General features: G+C 42.4%; 1 protein-coding gene and 1 pseudogene across 1 annotated transcript in view; both read right to left on the bottom strand.

Moving 5' to 3' along the window:
- RGS20 (regulator of G protein signaling 20) overlaps positions 1-20384 on the bottom strand; it is an 82967-nt gene that overhangs the window by 41153 nt on the left and 21430 nt on the right. The gene's annotated exons all lie outside the window — the stretch shown is intronic.
- LOC129145376 (protein SGT1 homolog) lies at positions 12314-16397 on the bottom strand (annotated as a pseudogene).

The raw sequence follows: 20384 nt of genomic DNA on the forward strand, positions 1-20384 counted from the left end.
TAATATCATTAAAAGTGAACTATACAAATGATGAGTAGAATAATATTCTCCAACAAATATTGCACTGGGAATTTTTTTACAACATATTGTCAAAAAAAATTCAAATTTTTTTACAACATATTGTCAAAAAAACAAATTCAAAATTTGTAAAAAGTCTCTGTGTCTTCCTGATTATCGAATCAAAATCCAATTATTTATGTGATTTCACAATTACCTCAAATATCTATAAATAAGCCAAGAAGATTTAAATCTAAGTGTATATTAGACTAATAAAATTTCTTCCCAGAGTTTAAAATTAACAGAGCTTTTTGGGTCACATTTTATAAAAGGTTACATTTTATTATTTTTTTATTTTTATTTATTTATTTTTATTTTTATTTTTTAAAATTTATTTATTTTTTAATTTTATCCATTTGTGTGTACGATTGTTTCCCATCCTTTTGCTTTCAGTCTATTTTTATCTTTTTGTATTTATATGTGTTTCCTGGAGGCAGCAAAAGGTTGGGTTTTGTTTCTTAATCCAGCCTGCAACTCTGTGTCTTTTTATTGAAGAGTTTAGTCCATTCATATTTAGAGTTAATATTGATACGACAGTGACTGTATTTGCCATTTTGTTTGTCTTTTCTGTGGTTTTATTTTTTGTCTTGTTTCATTCTTATTCATCTCTTTGTTGGTTGCAGCTTTAGGACTCCTTGTAGTACTTTTTGGAGTGGGGGTTTAGTTGTAATGAAATTCTGGAGTTTCTGTTTGTCTGGGAAGGTCCTTATTCTTTCTTCATAGAGGAAGGAAAGCTTTGCAGGATAAAGTATTCTTGGCTGGCATTTGTTGTCTTGGAGTTTGTTGACTATGTCCCTCCATTCTCCTTGCCCGTAGTGTTTCTTCAGATAAGTCTGATGTCAGCCTGATTGGTTTTCCTTTGTATGTTATCTGTTTCTTCCCTCTTGTCAGCTTCATTATTGTTTCCTTCTCTTGGATTCTTGGGAGCTTTACTATTACGTGTCTTGCTGTATTTTTCCTTTCATCATGGAAGTTTGGTGTTCTTCCTGCTTCTTGTATATCTATTTTCAGCTCCTTCTTCATATTTGGGAAGTTCGCTTTGATTATTTCCTTGAATATTTTCTCTGTTCCTATGTCTCTCTCCTCTCCTTCTGGGATTCCTATAACTCTTATATTTCCTTTCCTCATGGAGTCCAATAGTTCCCAAAATCTTTCTTCATTTTTTTTCCTTTGTACTTCTCTTTCCTTTTCTGTTTTGGTTCTTTTTATTTCTATGTCTTCAAGAGTATTTATTCATTCTTCCATTTCATCTATTCTGCTTTCACTGCTTTTCCCAAAGTTCTTTAGCTCTTCCATTAATCCTTTGATCTCCTGCATTTCTTTCACTTCCCTCTTTAGGGACTTAATTTCATTCTTCTGATCCCTTATCATTGTTTACCTTTATGACTTCTTTTAGTTTTTCAATCATGGCAATTTTAAATTCTCTATTTGGAAGGCTCAGAAGTTCTTCCAAGTCACTGTTATTGCTTTCTGGTAGGTGATTTTCTTTTTTGTGGTGTGTCTTTTCCCTTAGGACTTGCTTGGTTGTTTGTAGTTTTTATTCTCCCTGCTGCTTGTCTTCTAATTTGTCCTATTTGTTGGGACACTGTGTTGTTGGTATTGGTTGGCATCTCTTTGGTGTGCTCCTTCTGGGATGTCAGAGACTGGTGGCCCAATCAAGTCCAATACTGTTATGCCAGAATTCCAGTAGGGCGTGGTACTAAGGATATGTTGATGGGCACTGTCCCTGGAAATCCACCCCCTCTGTATTTATTTAATATCAGAGGGAGGTCTTGAGGTCCCTCAGACTGCCCTTGTGGTGGCTGGATCACCCTTGGGAACCTAATCCCTGGATACCCTTCTGGGTTCTTTCTCAAGGCCAAACGACTCAAGGCCAGACATGGGGCCTGGCTTGTGCATGCTTTTTGGCTCACCATTGATTGTGGGGATAGCCCTTTCTCAGTTCCACACAGTTTTGGTGAGGTCCAGACTCAAAGCTCCCAGTCTTAAGGATGGCTCATCTGGGAGGCACTTCCCTGCTCCCTCAGACTGTGCTGGTGGTGGCTGGATCCCCCTCTCAGTTCTAACTGGCAGCCAGTGCAAAAATTGGTTTTTGCATGATTTCAGCTCATCCTCATCTCTTACTGTGAGGTCAGCCCTTTCTCAGTTCCACACAGCTTTGGTGAGGTCTAAAGGCAGAGATCCTTGTCTTAAATATGGCACATCTGGAGGCACTTCCCTGTGCTCTCAGTCTTACCCAGAGGCAGCTGGATCTCTGTCTGGGCTCCAACCAGCAGCCCGAGTGGGGCCTGGCTTGTGAGGGATTTCAGCTCACCACTGACTGTGGGGTTGGCCCTTTCTCAGTTCCACACAGATTTGGTGAGGTCCGGAGCAGAGCTCCCTGTCTTAGATATGAAGTTCTTCTTTATAAAAGTTTATTAGCTAATAAAAGAAGAAATAACAAAAGGAAAATGCCATATATATTAAATGTGATTCAGGAATAAAGATCAAGATTTACACGTCAGAAAATCATGGAAGGAAAAGAGATGCAAATTAAAATCAGGTTCCACTTTTTACTTATCAGATTGGCAGAAAAAATTCAAGATTAACCATATCTATTATAATTGAGGACTTAGTGAAATTGCTTTAAATCCCAGCTCTGGCATTGATTAGCAATTTGACCTGGGAGAAGTCAGCTATCTTTCTGTATCTCCTCACCCATAGAACTGGGATAGTGCCCCTTGCTGGTGCCACCATACTCTGGGGATTCCTGTTCTGGCTCATAGATGTACCCTCGCCTGGCTGAGCCACAAATGCATTGCTACTGTGGGGTCCAGAGACCTTCACTGCCAATACATCAAGCTGGAACCCCATCAGTGCTGGTGGACAGCAGGAAGCTTTTGTTCAGTGGACTGAACATTCTGAACAGGGGCTACTGGAACCAAGGGGCAGGACTGAGTGGTGAAACAAATGTTAAAAGGGAGCACTGGCAGCGGTTTCTCTCTTTCCTACTGACTTCCTATTGCATGACAATGGATGACGTCCTCTTACAGCTCCAGGCTTCAGTTCTGCTTGGCAGAGGGACAGGCATTTTCTGGCATCATAATATCATTGGATGCAAAGCCTAACTACTTGCCCTCCAGCCTAGGCACCTCTCTGGCCTTCTCCTGTGTGATGCAGGCTCTTACTTGCCCTCATATGTCTGTTAAAGTAGGGTGGCTCCCTCTTGAACTCATGTCTTGGGCAGCCACCATTTTGCTACATGCAGCTTCAGTTTGGAACCAAGTGTCTGCTCAGTGGATCCTTTGTGGGATAGGACAGACTGCCACATGCTGGCCAACAATTTTTCTTCCCTCTTTTTCTCTTCATTCTCTCTTTTCCCCACTCCCTTTGTGAATAAACCTTTAGCGTTACTCTCCATGTGTACGCTTTCGGATCATGTCCTATGTTCTTAAGCATATGGGGGAGGATCCACCACTGGGGTCATCCCCTTCTTCTGGGTTTGCCCCATTTACTTTGTGTTGTTAAGAAAAAACCAGCTATAATTCACTTCATGAGATTGATTAAGAATGAGATTTTTTTTTTGGCCTTCCTTGTTCAATTTAGTCTTTTTTTTTTTTTAAAGGTTTATTTATTTATTTATACAAGTACTGGGTACAGTCAGAAGTGCAGGAGGGTGAGAGAATTCACCAGAGCCAGAGCAGGGAACAGAACAGGCAGACTGATGAAACACACTGCTGAGAGGAGCAGCGGGCAAGGCAGGAGAGGTCTGCGCACCATGTGGGACACTCGCTGGTGGCCAGGGATCGAACCAGCACTGCAGAGGCTGCGGGCAGCTTCATAGTCCAGTGCTCAACCGCTGCACCACCAGGGGAGGCCCAAAGTCTTTTTTTTTTTAAGATTTATTTATTTATGCATACAAGAACTGGGGTACAGGCCAGAGGTGTGGGTGGGTGGGTGAGAGGAATCACCAGAGACAGAGCAGGAAACAGAATAGGCAGATTGACCAAAGTACACTGCTGAGGGGAGCTGTGCCTGAGTCAGGAGAGGTCTGCTGCACCACCTGGGTTGCTCCCTGGGCAGCTGGAGGATCAAACTCATGTTTCAGAGGCTGTGAACAGCTTCACAGGTTGCATCTTAACCCCTTGCACCACCAAGGAGGCCCCAATTTAGTCTTCTTATTCTACTCTCTTTTAAAATTAAGCTGGACAGATTTCCATCAGTTTTCTGTATTGGAACACTGGAACCCCTGATTTTAAAATGAACCCATAGAGCCTTCCTGGTGGTGCAAGGGGTTAAGTCTCAGCACTATGAAACTCTCTACCAGCCACTGCAGCATGAGTTAATCCCCAGCCAGAGAGGTGACCTATATGTCATAGCAGACCTCTCCTGATTCACCTGCAGCTCCCCTCAGCAGTGTGTTTCAGTAGATCTGCCTGTTTTGCTTCCCACTCTGTCTCTAGTCAATCCTCTCACCACCCCCCCACCCCTGCACCTCTGGCCTACATCCTAGCTCTTGTATGCATAAATAAATAAATCTTTAAAAAATAATAAAACGAACCCATAAAACTACCCTATCTTAGTCAGATTTTCTAAAGTTTAATTTGTGTTCAGTTTTCCAAAGAACTGACTTTAGTCTTCCTGGATCATTTTTACTTTTTGTTAATTGTAAATTTCATTAATTTTTGCTCTCATTTGTACTTAAAAAAATTATCTACTTTCTTGAAAATGACTTTGGTAATGCCTAGAGGGGTATCCTATACTTCTAGTATGGATGTAAACCATTATTAGCTCAATAAAAACTTATGAAAAATCTACTTTATTAGCTTTTTTTCTAACCTCTTTTGCTTCATTAAATTCTTAATTCATTTACTTTTGATCATCACTATTTTCTAATTAATGCTATGTAGGGCTTTATATTTTGATGTAATTACTGCTTTGATCATACTCTATGAGTCTTGTTTGATATGTAGCATTGTTGTTTAATTCCAAATAGTTCAGATCTAATAGCTCAACTCCAGAAAGCTCAATTCTAATCTCAGATGTCTTTTTATTGCAAGTATTTCAGGAGTTATTTTAAATTTCTTGACTAGAAGGTCATTAGCATATATATATGTGTGCATATATTTCTATGTGATTAGAAAATGTGGTCTGTACAATTTTATACATTTTTTAATATGTTGAAATTTTTGGAAAATGATTCAACATGTATAGAAACATAGCTATAGGCACCTATAGTTTTGCCTTTTCCAAAATGTGATGTAGATTTTCCAGAGAGAATCTGGATGGTGGTGTTGGAACCATCTGCCTCCTGGAACCATTGCTGCTCTAGGAAATCCCCAGGGAACAGGGCTGGGCAAGCTGAGATGTGCTCCTCTGCTTTTGGCCATCGGTAGTTTCGATGGTAGTAGTTTTAGACAATCCCGGGGATTTCAAATGATCTGTAATAAACTTTAGATACCCTCTGAGTATTTTAGGATTCCTTCAGAGTGGGTAAAAACTAACAATGTTTTTTTAAAGGTTCATATTAAATTTTAATGCCTGACATGATTCCCTGATTTGAGCATATTTTTCCTCCAATATGGGGATAAGACATTACAGTATTGCTAAATAACTACTTTTAAGTACAATCTATATCTTGGGCAAATCTTTGGGTTTCTCACTGTCTCCACCTCTAGAATATTCAGTTCATTTTCTGGCATCATAATATCATTGGATGCAAAGCCTAACCACTTGCCTCACAGTAGCATCATTACCTTCCAAACTGATGGTGTCTGACTCCTCGAGTATTTTGGAAAGCGTCTTTAAATCTTAATAGATATATCTAAGAAGGTTGACAACACAGAAAACATAAAATGTTTCAAGAAACATGATTTATAAATACAAGAAATTGTAATGTTGCTCCTTTCCCTGAAATAATAGAGTAGGTAGGAACAGAGGATTACAATAAAAGCTGTTAATCTGCTAGGGTAGTGTGAGGGGAACCCTGGAAACCCCAAACCTGCCTGCTGTAAATGGGTTCTGCCACCAGGTGCACCAAGATAAAATATACTCTAGTGCATATGACCTTCCATGGAAAGAAACTTTAATACAATTAGTGTGATAAAGAGAAGAAAAAGAATATACTTCAAAATAGTTTCCCAAAAGTGCATTTACCCACCCCCTTGTGGGTAATGCTCAGCTAAACAGGGTTGGCTCAAAGCAGAAATGCTGAGGGCCAAAAGATTGCCACAAGTCTAAGGCACCTTTTGGTGGGGAACCAGAGGAAAGGGGCAGAAGGGGCCAGACAAGTCTGGAAGGAAAAGAGCAAAATCAAAACCGAAGTCAAGATAAAGACTGTCACTGTCAGCCTCCCCACGGGTCTCTGTTTTTCAAGTGTCTGCTTTCAAGTTCCCCAAGTCCTGGTACAAGTCCTCGGCCAAGAAGCAATTGCAGCTTCTTTACATGTTTCTCTGCTCCATGTGCCTCCTCTAGGTCTCCTTTATCCCCTTCCTTCCTTCTCCCAGCTTCCTCTCTCATCTCCTCCCTGCTCAGCCCCACCCTTCCTTGGGAACCTGGAACCTGCCTTTGCCCTGGGGATTACCTAGTCTAGTATAAGGAAACACAGGACAGGTTCACTGTCACTTCGTGCAAATGGAAAGGAGAGTCCTGGAGCCAATAGATTTTACAATCCTTTAATGCTCTCTCAGGGAACAAGGTACACAGGCATACCAGGCAGGGAGGCTGGCATGCAAGGAGGCAGGCTCAGGCCCCGGGCAGAGGGGCTTGGAAGAAGGCAGCCCTGGTGAATCTCTGTGTTCCTCTCTGGCCTCTCTCTGGCATTCTCAGTCTCATATTCTCTTGCCGTCTCACCCCAGAGTGAACGTCAGAAGTCCGGTCTCATAGTGATGCTGCCCTTTTATCCCTGGCTTCTCGGCACAGGTGTGAGCACTTACATGTGCATACATGGGTGCTCTCTGGGCCTAGATGTCCATAATTCCAGGTGTGCATGCCCAAGCCCCTTAGCCCTGGGCATCCATGCTAGTGGTGGGAGGGTGGAAAAATACCTGATAACTTAATCTACCCTACACCCATTACACATCCACACTACCAATCAACTCACTCACTCCTACAAACTTTGTTACTCCATGTTGCAAAAGTAACTAATTTGAGATCTGCCCCCTTTTCTACTTTCACATTAAAAAAGTTACTAAAGAAATGAAAATGGAGCCTCCCTGGTGGTGCCAGGGGTTAAGCACAGCACTGCACTGTGAAGCTGTCTGAAGCCTCTGCAGCACGAGTTCCATCCCTGGCCAGCCAGGGAGCAACCCACACGGCTCAGCAGACCTCTACTGTCTTGCCCGCTGCTCCCCTCAGCAGTGTATTTCAGTCAGTCTGCCTGTTCTGTTCCCCACTCTGTCTCTGGTGAATCCTCTCACCCCCCGCATCTCTGGCCTATAGCCCAGTTCTTGTATGCAGAAATAAATAAATCTTAAAAAAAAAAAAAAAAAGAAAATGGGCTGGGAGGGAAATAATGAGAATGATTTCTGGGTATTTTATAATGCTAGTAATTTCCAAGTTAATGACTACACTCGACTGACTACAAATAAGGAGGGTGTCCCTTATAGACCATAAGTATAAGATGCCATTTCCATTTTTTTATGACACTTGGATTTTACCTTATTTCCTCAGTTATACCCTATAAATATCTCTTCCAATATTTTTTGAGCCTGTTCAAATGATTAGGTCTTTGCTGCTGTCTGTATAGGGAACAAAACTCCTTTTCTCTAGGGCCCCTCTCTGTTCATTTTCCTCACACAGCTTTCAGAACTCCCACAGGCTCTATATTGCAACCTCAAGAGACTCTCATTTCCTTGAATGTTAGCAAGTCGGCTCCTGAATTTACTTCCTTTTGGTCTTCCTGCCCTCTCAGTTTCCCCAGCCTAGGAAGGTTTTTTCTAACATTTTCTTTCTTGGACGCAGGATGATCCCATATTTAGTGTACAGTGTATTCTGCTCCATGACTCTGCTACAGGGCAAGCACATCCGGGGTGTTCTCAATATTGACAGGGTAGATAGAGATTGAGTGTGAGCCTCTTACAGGTGCTTCTGCAAACATTTGTGAATTTGGGTCCTCAATAGTGGTGGGGTAGAGGAAGCTTTGCTCCAGGACCCTTTCCATACCATCTCATTTCTGGCAGAACTGGAAGAAATCAAATGAATGGGATGGGAAAGGGAACTATTAAAAATCTTTAGGGTTTTGAAGGGAGAGGCACATTTGGTGTGATGAACACTTGGCATCAAGTACCTGAAAGGAGCTATTTCTGAGGATGTTGGCTTCAACCTGATTAATCCGCCCAGTCTTTTTTGGCTTCTCATCCTCTCTCATTCATGAATCTCTACACTGAAGTCTGAAAATCAAACCAACTGAATCCAGCAGCGCCTGTTGAACTGCGCAATTCTCTCTGGGTTTAGCTACCTGCTCTGAAAATAGCAACAGGTGAATATAGCATTCTCTGAATCCCATAGTCGAAGCATAAACACCCAATCACCTGATGCTAATTAAGTCACAAACAGGTTCTCCGCCTGCCCAAAGAGCTTCCACCTGTTATTGTTAACTGCTGGGAAACAAGCTGAATCCCAGTCAGTCAGTAGTTATGTTTCTGCTTTGTTTAGGATCCTGAAATAAGCCAATTTTTAGTTTGAGAGAACACTGGCATGTTATCCTGTGGTATATTCATCGCCAGAAAAAAGTCCAGCTTGCTCAAGCTCATGAAATATTCATGAACAGCTGGAATTACTTGCACTGACTTCAGTACTTTTAAACAGACCAAAAATCAAATTAAAGCTGTATCTTCCACTTAATCTGACTCAGAAAGTTAACAACTAATTAGCTAATGGATTTTAATTGAAAACTAGTGGGCTTTAGTAGCTAGTGGGTTTTAACTCTTCCTTTGCAAAGCTATGAGTTTTTGAAATTTTTCTGCATTTTGTCTTTACTGTCTGAAAAATTTGGGGGCCATTTTAAGATGAAGTTAGTTCATTGTCCTAGTAGGGGAAGTCATCTGAGGCTTAATAATAAGACTTTTTAGAATTATAATTACTTCCAGATGGATGCTTACACATGCCCTCACCTTTCAAAAAACTACTTAAGCAGGTTACCATCTGTTTTTTAGTGACTTCAAATGGAAATCTTTACTCTTTGTTTCTATAGCTGTTGCTAAGTGTATAATTTAAATCACCAAAGGTTTTTAAGACTATAGTAGTAATTTCTTTCTCTTTTCCACTGTTACTAACTGAATATATTGTATAAATCAACTTTCACAAGGGCCTTTGGGAAATATTAGAAATAAGAAACTATGACCTGAAGGAAATTAAAAAAAAAATGCATTTATTTGTTTTTTCTTAATACAAATCAACAACTAAAGAACATTTTGCAAAGTACAGTCTTTATCACGGGGATGTCCCAAAGAAATTGAAGATGGGTGCATTCTTAGCGATAACTTAGCTTGGGGCAGACCCAAAAGTATTACGCGCTGTTAAGATCTTTGTGGACTACTTTAGAGAATCATCACAGACACTAAACAATGTGTCAGTCATTAACAATTTGAATAACTTCTATGTTTTTTGGTAAAGAATAGGCTTGCTAAGGATCTGAACACTAAAATTACAGAACAAAAATATTTTCAGGGCCTCCCCGGTGGTGCAGCAGTTGAGCGCTGGGTTGCGAAGCTGCCCGCAGCCTCTGCAGCGCCGGTTCGATCCCCAGCTGCTCCCCGGCCACCAGAGGAGGGTCCCACATGGCGCGCAGACCTCTCCTGCTGCCCGCTGCTCCCCTCAGCAGTGTACTTTGGTCCTTCTGCTTGCTCTGCTCCCCGCTCTGGCTCTGGTGAATTCTCTCACCCTCCCACGCTTCTGACTGTACCCAGTGCTTGTATAAATAAATAAATAAATAAATCTTAAAAAAAAAGTAACTGAAAAGAATATTAAATATATATATATTTATATATATGAAAAAATTAACGTATAAAATTGAAATGACAATCTACTAATTCTTTTTTCCATTTTGGTAAGCAATGTTACTGTCCACTTATCTAATAAAGCTTGAAGTTATCCTGAGAGATTGAGAGATAAAGTAGGAAGAGTTCAGTATATTTTCTGTGTCTATCCCGTTATTTCCACATGTACCACTGGCTAGTGGGTATCATGGTGCTGGTTTATGTAGGAAATTTCCATTTGAAACACTCTGTCTTCTTTCTTGCCTTGGATAACTAGAAAAGGAGCTATGAGGGATTATAAACACCCTACCTCCCTGTGATTTTTTTGCCTACTCTTCCTTCTGAAGCAGCATGTTAGGTGGTGAGACTTGGTAGGGAGGGTGCTGACTTGATGTGAGTGTGCCTCACCTTTCATTTTGGAGAGTGTTCTGCAACCATCCCAGGCCCCATAGGTTCATCATTGTTTAGGCAGCTTAAGAGAATCTTGGAGGCCTTTGGCATCACCCCATGGGTTAGGGGAAAACATGCCAGCAGGGAGACAGCATCTTGGGCCCCCCTGTGAATCTCTATAAGCTCTTTCCTCTCAGCCTTTCTCCACTGCACTCCACCCCACTGTCCTCTGCCGCCAATTGTCCTCTGACCCTGCCCTTACGTGCTCAGTAACTTGGCTCAGGTGTGCCCACTTATACATGCCCACACCATACTCCAGGTGTCCACCATCAGGCATGCGAACCTCGAGCCAAGCTTGCAAGTGCCTCCTGCATTCAAGGCTGCAGGCGATAGCCACAGAGGCCAATGGCACAAAAGCCTGAGCATCTTCATTGAATCCATCCCCTTAGGGTTTTTGCCATACAATCTACACATAAGTTTCCCTTGGAGGATATGAACACTGTATGACCCACAAAAGTAAACTGAATATAACTGAATAAAACAAAAATATGACAGAATACAACTAAGCCCAGGCAGGGCACAAACCTAGGGACCAATAAAGACAAGATGGTTATTGGCGCCACCAGATGACCCACCAAATCTGCTGCTGAAGGCACAGCTCATGCAAGAGGGGAAACATTATCACTTACAGCATCTCCTGTCACATGCCAGCAGCCACCAGGCATCCTGGCCTTCTCCAGCTGTGTGGTCTCAGCCACAAGTTAGACACTACATCTGCCCCCAGGATGTGCTAACTCTTGAGAATGGTGACACACTATACTCTTTTGAGGATAATCATGCAATCCCCAGGGGCATCGATTGCTGTCACTCCCAACACTCCACCTTCATAGCCACTACTGTGACAAGCAGACCCCTGCATTAAGGCCAACCCTCTGCACATGCACATGGGTTGGGGGCTGTAGAAGCAGGAAGGCACAGGGCAGGATCTCTACGATTCAAGCAGATGGGGTAAAGAAGGGTGAAGGAGCCCTTGGTGGCTTATGCAGGCTTTTATTGGGATTTACCAGGTACAGGGCCGGCAGGGGTTCCAGGGGGCCAGGAGACTGGCAGGCCTCCTAGTTCTCCAGTGAATCTACACTCTAGGCTCTCCAGCATTCTCTTATGGCCTCCACTTCTCTGCTAGTGCTGCTCTCTCACTTGTTCTCCTTCTTGTTCTGTTCCATGACGCCACTCTTATGGGCCCAGTCTCAGCCTAGATGTACCCACCTACATATGCCCACACCCTACTCCAGGTGCCCGCCATTAGGCATACATTCAGGACTGCAGGGATCCATCATCAATCCTAATGGTGGGAGGGCAGAAAAGCCTGACAATCATTTACCCTACAAGCCCCTTATGGGGAGGTGCCCACCCAAAGAGGAGGCCGGCCACCGAGCACTACATGCTTGCAGCCTGCCATGCCTCAGTCCCTCCCGAGGTCTTCTGGGGTCTCCATACCCATCTGTGTCAAATCATGCTGCCAACTGACACCAGTGTAGTGGCAGGGAGGCAAAGGGCAGGTTCTCTATAATCCAGGCAGATGGGTAAAGGAGAGTCCCAGAGCCCTCAGTGACTTTTTCAGGCTTTTAATGATTTTTTTTTTTTTGATTCTCCAAACAATTTTATTTTCCAGGCTTTGATTGACATATATTTTATTATCAGAAATGCTTATTTTAATGATCTTTTTACACCACTTGTAGTAAAGCAATTAGGTGCAGGGCAGGCAGGGGTACCGGGAGCTTTGGGGCCTCACAACCCCTGGCAAATCTTCCTCTGGGCTTCTCTGACGTTCTTTTGTGGTCTCTCCAACCCTCTCCACCGCATTCTGCCTCACAGGCCTCTACTGCCCATCGTCCTCTGTGAAGCCACCCTTAGATGGTCAGTCTCTTCAGGTGTGCCCACTTACGCATGCCCACACCATACTCCATGTGTCCACCTGGAGCCCATGCTCCCAAGCGCCTCCTGTATTCATGGCCACAGATGATAGCAACAGACTTCAAAGCCTGAGCAATCTTCATCTACTCTATAGAGTAAAGAAGGTAAGGCCAAGGGACAGAAGAACAGGCTGCCTAATGCTGGCTTAGGTGCTAAAGAATTGGAGAGAAGCTGAATTGGGAGTATTTGCTTTAAAACAGCGCTATTGCAGTGCTGCAGGTAGAGGACAGGTCGCTGTCTATGGGTTCTCACTCATGCACAAACTGTAAGACCACGCAGGCTCAGTTAACAATAACAATGGGGTTTACTTAATAAACAGGTGAGGGCCTCCCCTGGTGCCGCAGGCAGTTGAGCACAGCGCTGTGAAGCTATCCGCAGTCTCTGCATCCCAGGTTTGATCCCGGCTGGCCAGTGAGGGTCCCACATGGTGCTGCAGACTTCTCCTGACTTGCCCGCTGCTCCCCTCAGCAGTGTATTTCGTCAGTCTGCCTGTTCTGTTCCCTGCTCTGTCTCTGGTGAATTCTTTCACCCTCCCACACATCTGGCTTGTACCCTGGTTCTTGTATAAATAAATAAATCTTTAAAAAAATAAAAAAATAAACAGGTGAAACACAGGGTTTCTAAGGCCACAAGTGGTCCACAGTGTCCAGAAGTCCCAAACAAAAGCTACTTGTACAAGATGATGCTGTCCCATCAATGAGGGCCTGGAGTTCATGGCAGCTGGAAAGCAGTGGATCAGGATCCAACTCATGGTGGCAGCTGGAAGTGCTCACAGGTGGGGCCACTAAGATTATACCTCAGCAGCCCACAGCAACAGTCTGAAGGTCAGGCTAGACAGCACCAGACTCTGAACCAGACAGCAATGGAGACAACAGCACCAGGAAGTGGTGCTCAACAATCAGAAGTGGTGGCTGGCTGTCAGGAGTGATGCAGTGCAGGGCAGCACTGGCCAGTAGTGCCAGTCTCTAGGAGGTGGTGTCAGAGACACCAGTGTTAACAGCTCTTTGTGAGTTGTTAGCCTACACCAACAACAAATAGCCCTGAGACACCAGGCCGAGAACTATGGTGCTCTATTCAGGCAATGCCAGTGGAAGGGCCAGAGGCAGGTGCAGCAGCCAGGTCTCTGTGGTTTTCAATTTCTCTTCTTTTTTTGGAGGTCGCCTGCTGGATGCTTCTTTCTTTGGAGATCAGAAACAGAATTTCTAAGCTGGCTCCTGTCCTGCCTTATATCCTCTTTCAGAGTCCCCTACCTTACAAGCCTGACTGGACATTTTCAATCCTAAGTGACTATTGGACCATTTAGCACTAATCAGCTCATTCTTATTTTTTTATCCAAATAATTAACTAATGAGCTGGGCTTAGATCATTTAGCTTGCACCGATCGGTCCATTCTACAATCGAGGCACCAAATATAAAAGAGAAAACTTGGTGCCTGCATAGACCCAACCTGCTCTGACCTTAGGGAAGATTCATGCGCTGGTGAACTCTGGGGAACCACAGCCAAAGTGAGCCTCAGAAGGGCCAGGGGCACTCTGCACCTGGGACCCCTTCAGGCGGGCTGGATCTAACAATGTGAATAAAAGGGGAGAGGGGAAGAGCTGCAGCAGTACTGGGACATGGGGTTTCAGTTGCTGCAGAGTGGGCTTTGCTGAGAGCCTGTTATGTTGTTCTGAGATTCCATGGGCTACTCTGCTGCCTGTGCTCCAGAGAGCCGCAGTGACGAAGCTTTCCTGGTGGGGCCCCATGCTCCTCCCTTGCTATTGCCTTCTCTGCTGGAGCTTGATCTGGTTCAGGGCAACCATGCCACTGCTAGCCCAGTGGGACTTCATGGCCTGGGGTGGTGTGGCAAGGGAATCACTACCTTCTGCTGTTACTGCCAGCCTCTGCTAGTAACCAGAGCCCCAGTAGGGCCACTGGTGGCAGGAGGTAAAAATGCCTTCTACCTACTGCCACTTGGACTACCCACAATAAGCCCAATTCTGGGGCCAGAAGAGAAGCCTTGGGGGGGAGGGACGCTGACACTCAAACCTGGGTAGCACTGGCGGGCTATCAGACCTGGCCCACCGAGGGGGGCCTCTGTGTAGCTGTCTGGCAGCCTCCTGCTGCAGTGCACCTGGGTGCTACCCAGAGTCAGTACTTCTGGGCAGCTGACAGGAAATTCCTGCTGCTGCAGGAGGCTTAGGGGCTCTGGCATCCAACCTGGCTTGCACAAGGGAAGAGGCCGCCCTTTGGTAACTTGCTGCTATGGGGGCTGGGAACTCTCACCCCTGGAGGCATTTTTTAGAGCAGAGCTTATCTGCTGCTGCCTGCACACGCTAGGGCAGTGGGGCAGGAAAACACTGCTGCCAATCAGCCTCCAGGAGCCTGTCACCTGTGGCAGCAAAGCTGGTCATGCCACTTGGCTCTGGTTTTATATTGTCCAATTTAGGTTATCAAGGTTTGAGCTGACAAAGTTTGTGCTTGAAATCAGCAAGGAACAAAATTTTGTCTCATGATTTCTTGTGTGTTATCTCTCGGGGACTAAGCCTCTGTGGATGGTGTTTAGCTGGAGGGCAGATGTAGCCAAGATAAAGCTAAAATTAATTCTGAGTCTATGATACTTTTCAGACTAGTTAAAATTAGCATATTTTCTTAAACTGACATTTCTTTTCCCATAATAATTGTTGGCTGCATCGTTATTTCTTCACCATAACCAAAATATTTTAAAAATAAACTTACATTAAAACATAAATGCAGTGATTTTTTTCATAATGGTAGGAAAGCATATAGTAAGCACTAGAAATATTGTAAGTGTTGCATAAGATGAATATATTTATATATATGCATATACACACCTATAAAACTACACACATGCACAATATTGCTTACACAATATTGCTTACTAAATTAAACTACCATTTTGATTTAGAGGAAACAGAACTTATTGGTGTTATATGAACTGATCCTCCTCATCTCTATAAAAAATATAAAAGCCAGTTTATTTTATATTTAAAAATTTATCTTTTTTCATCTTTTGTTTTTGCAATACAGTGATAGCAAATTTATTTAGTTCGTTTTCCATTTTATCATCAGGAGTATTGATTTCAACTTTCCTTTTACCTATCTATATCAGACCAGTTGATACTCAAAACTGTACCTCCAGACTCCATAATTATTTGTTTGTGGCATGTTTCATTTCATCAGAACCATCTGATTATTCTAAATCTAAAATTATTCTGAAATAATTTTAAAGCTGCATCTCCCTCCAACTTCTAATTTTTTCTTCTTTGATCTCACTGAACAATTTATCATGATTTCTTGTATAATGAGATGATGATGAATGTATGTTCTTTACATCTGCTATGAACTTTTTGTTTTAGAAACATCTCCTTGATCCTCTAGCTTTCCCCATCTCCCAACTTTTTTTTTTTTAATTGCATTTTTGTTGTTGTTGAAAGTAGCTTAAGTGTGCTCTGTTTTGGTACAATAGGAGGAAAAATTCTCAGCTTCAAATTGTAATCCTTTCCAGAATGAAGTTTCACCAAAGCATATAACTTTTTCTGGAAATTCCACATTTATATCATTCTTCTGAACATTCTTGATCATAAGTGTAATAGTTATTTGAGAGTCTGATACCAGTCATTCTTGACTTCTGACTGATACAGACACACATATTGTGATCCATTCTGAGCTTCTTGACAACTTTTAATCCAGACAATGAAATCATCATCTGCATGGTCTAATTTTTGTCCTGTAAAAGTTTCTAGAGCAGAAGGAGGTTTTTTTTTTTTTTCATGGTATTCACATATGCCTTTTTTCAGCACAGCAATTATTTGGATTAAGTTCTAGGGATTTCTTTATATAAGCAACAACATCACAGTAATTCCCAAGAAAAACGTGACAGAAAGCTCTTTGACAATAATATTGTACACCATCTAGTTTCTGTTCCACAGCTACCTAGGGGTGCTCATCAATCACTGTATCTGAGAAGCTCTAAAGGAACCTCTAGGATGTTTCAGATCCTGCTGCAGCCACCACCATCCCTTACAGTTACTGTTGCTTTCTTTTTCTTCACCCTTATAGCAGTAATATCACCTAATGATCCAATGCAAATATTGCAACTATTAAAACATAGGGAATGGCATGCACATGTATGTGTATGCGCGCACATATCCCAGAATGACTAAAATAATGAAGAAGATGCCAAGGGATAGTAACAATATGGGCCAACCACATGGGAGTACAAATTGGTACAACCACTTTGGAACACTCATAGGACCTACTAAGCTAACCATATGGACAGCCTCTGGCCCAGCCATTTCAGTCAACAGTATATCCTATGCAGAAAGCTTGCACCAAAATCATGCCCCAGGGTGTTCTTGGAAATACTGCACATAATCTAAATCTACTCAAATATTCATCAATAGTTGGAATGAATGATTTACAACTACCTCAACATGTGGATGAAGTTCACCAACTATGTTGGGTGAAAGAAGCCAAATAAAATAATACACATATTGTGTGATTCTATTTGAAGATAATACAAACGCTGGCAAAACTGTTCTATGCTGTTAGGAGTGAGAATAGTGCTTACCCTTGATGAGGACCTTCTGAGTGTGTAATTGCTGTTGTACAGTTAGGTGCTGGTAAAATGGGTGTGTTCAGTTTGTGAAAAATGGTCAAACCACATGTGCATTTTTCTATTTGCATGTAATAATTTTAAAGATATGAAAACAGGAAAGACTAAGAGATATAATAATGGAGTAAGTGTGGAATAGAGATTTTTATTTTAGTTATTAAAATGTGAGGGCATTTGACTTCTGTGAGCCTCACAGAGAATGTGAGACTGATGAACAGTTTGCTGGGAAGTCTCCCCAGCTCTCACAGCATGAGTGGAAGTTTGCTTGCTGCCTCTCATATTTAAGTTTTATTCTTACTGTAAAGTGTTTTCCTTGTCCTTTCAAAGTTTTTGACCCTGAGTCAAGAACTGGAAAGTGGGATAGAGGAAGAACCTTTGTAAAAAGTGTGCTAGTGACCGAGCTGGCAACTGTTGCATGCAGAAAAACCCGACTCTTTTCCATATAAATCTGGAGTCTCATTAGCACAATCATGGCCTTACGATAGACTGATACGCTCCAGCATCCCATCTTGTCTTGTCAACAAGATAATGTGAGAAACAGTAGAGGCAATATGTTCTTTTTTTTTTTTCCAATTCAAGATGATGATGAACTTCCCAGAAAGGGGGGCCTCATACCTTTTTTTTTTCTTTTTAAAGATTTAGTTATTTATTTATACAAGAACCGGGTACAGGCCAGATTCGCAGGAGGGTGAGAGGATTCACCAGAGACAGAGCGGGGAACAGAACAGACAGACTGAAATACACTGCTGAGGGGAGCAGCAGGCGAGACAGGAGAGGTCTGCTGAGCCAGGTGGGACCCTCGCGGTCGACTGGGATCTAACCGGAGCTGCAGAGGTTGTGAACAGCTTCACATAGCTGTGCTCAATCGCCTGCGCCACCAAGGGAGGCCCAGAGGTAATAGTTCTTAAATTCCCTGCTGGCTGCTTTGTTTTGTAGTTCCTCAAATATTGAAAATATGTCAGGCCTTTGTTTGATGACTTATCAGGAGGATCAGGTAAAGAATGACCTGCTTATAAATATAGGGTAAAAAGGTTAAAAATGTGGCCATTGTCTGTTTTCAAATGGATTTCCTGTTCCTTTGGTCATAAATGTTTGTTGAGCACCATCTGTACTGGTCAGTGCTGCAGGCAGGTGTCGATCCTAGACACTGTGCTAAGGGTGTCTAGTGAGAGAAACTGACAAATATCATGAAAACAACTTGGTAAGAAAACCTTGTGCCTGCAAAGTGCTACAGAGATAGTAAAATGATTCATTGTTCAGGCAGTGGCAAGGGCAGGTCTCTGAGGAGGAAGGTCTCTAGGGAAGGTCACCTGAGGGGGACTAGTGATATGGAGGTGGGTATACAAAAATGTGGGGAGTGAGGTTTTTAATGACAAATACAAATAAGACTGACATATTTCTATTTTTGGGGGGAGGGGTGTTGGATCGCTAAGTCACCTTTATTTTTTTAATTAATTAAATTTTTAAAATTTTTTACATCATTGCTCATTTTTAAGCAATAGTTGCTTCCCCCCACTCCTTCAGGTGTAGAAGATTGACATGTTTCTAAAAGTGCAGGAAGTTAGTGAAGAAGGGGGAGAGGGAGAGTGCTGAGGACACACGAGAGTCAGGGGGTGACAATGGGCTAGAGGACTAGAGGCGGGGGAAATACAGAGCAGACAACGCCAGGGAACAAGCATGGGAGAAGGGCAGTTTGAAGCTGAGATTTCTGAGCGTGCACTTGGTAATGGCCAACAGTAGGACTGGTCACGTAAGTGAGGGCAGAGGTGTGGTAGAGGAACAGATTTCTGGAGCTGAAGAATCAAACTAAGAGGCCAGAGTGTAGTATAGATCATTGACAAAAATGATGAAAATAGCAAGTGGGAAGAACCAAGTTAGAGAAGAAATGGAGGACCCTATGCCAGTCTTCTCTATGCGAGGGCCAAGGACTAGAGGGGAACACGTATCTAAGAAGAATAGTAATGGGCTCTGGCTAGGGACATGCAATCAAAAGAGGTGTTTTTGCTTAATTATGATAAATTACTCACACATAAAAGTTACCCCTCGAACCATTTTTAAATGTACAGTTCAGCAGCATTGCGTTTGTTCATATTGTGGGGCAACTATCCCCACCATCCTTCTCCAGAACGATTTTATCGTCCCAAAATGAAATTGTTCCTATTAAATACAAATGCCCTACTCCTTTTACCTCCGCCTCTAGACGCTTCATATAAGTAGAACAGTATAGCATTTGTCCTTTTGCAACTGACTTATTTCACTTAGTAAAATGTTCTCAAGGTTCATCCACATTGTAGCATGTGTCAGACCTTAAGAGGTAGGGGTGTTGAGGGAAGATAGGGAAAAAATGTTTTGCAAATGACAACAGAGAACAAAGTGACACCTACCTTTACTTCTAAATAGCGGGATCCAGTGGGAAAAAAAGACTCCAGGACCGCAGGGGAAGTACATGGGACAGAGGGTAATCAGATTTCAATGGGAACTTAAGCAGAAAGGACATTAAGAGACAGTTGTGGAAAACAAAGGGTTTTGCAGATAACAGACAGGGTTCCAGAGATCACAGTGGTTTGGAGCTAGAGGGATGTCTGATAACGTTAGATCATAAGATGATTAGGATGAGAAACCTACTGGGAAGATCAGGAATCCTGCAGGTCTTAGGTTGGCCTTCCAGTCCATAACTGGTACTTCCAGAAGACTTGTTGAAAAATAGTGAGCCATCAATATGAGTATTACATTATAAAGCATATAAATCATGGGGGTGGGATATACCACATTATGACTATAGTTAATAATACTATACTACATACTTCAAAGTGGCTAGGAGAGTAAATCTTAAAAAATACTCAACATGAGAAGAAAATATTTGTGACAATCGTATGGTGAAAATTGTTAACTAGACCTATTGTGGTGAATATTTCACAACACAAACAAATAACAAATTGTGTTGTATACCTTAAACTAAAATGTGACATATCAATCATAACTCAATAAAAGGGAAAATAATGAGCAACTGATCAGGAATTTCGAAAGTCATCTTGCTCTGTTTCCATATCTGTAGAAATAGAAAATAAATCAGTGGTTTGTGAGGGGCTGCAGGAGAAAAAGGTGGGTGACAACTAAGGAGTGTTGGGTTTCATCTTGAAATGATGAATATTTACTAAGAGATTATGGTGATGGTGATACATTTCTATGAATATGCTAAAAGCTGTTGAACTATATACTTTAAATGGATGAATGGTATGATATATAAATTACATCTCAATAACAAAAGTTTTAAAATGTACTTTCAGGGCCTCCCTGGTGGCACAAGGGGTTAAGCACAGTACTGTGAAGCTATCAGCAACCTCTGAAGCACAAGTTCAATCCCCAGCTGACCAGGGAGGTACCCACAG

Source organism: Talpa occidentalis, unplaced genomic scaffold (assembly GCF_014898055.3).
Source record: "Talpa occidentalis isolate TD23 unplaced genomic scaffold, MPIMG_talOcc4v2.1, whole genome shotgun sequence".
Classification (NCBI taxonomy): Eukaryota; Metazoa; Chordata; class Mammalia; order Eulipotyphla; family Talpidae; genus Talpa; species Talpa occidentalis.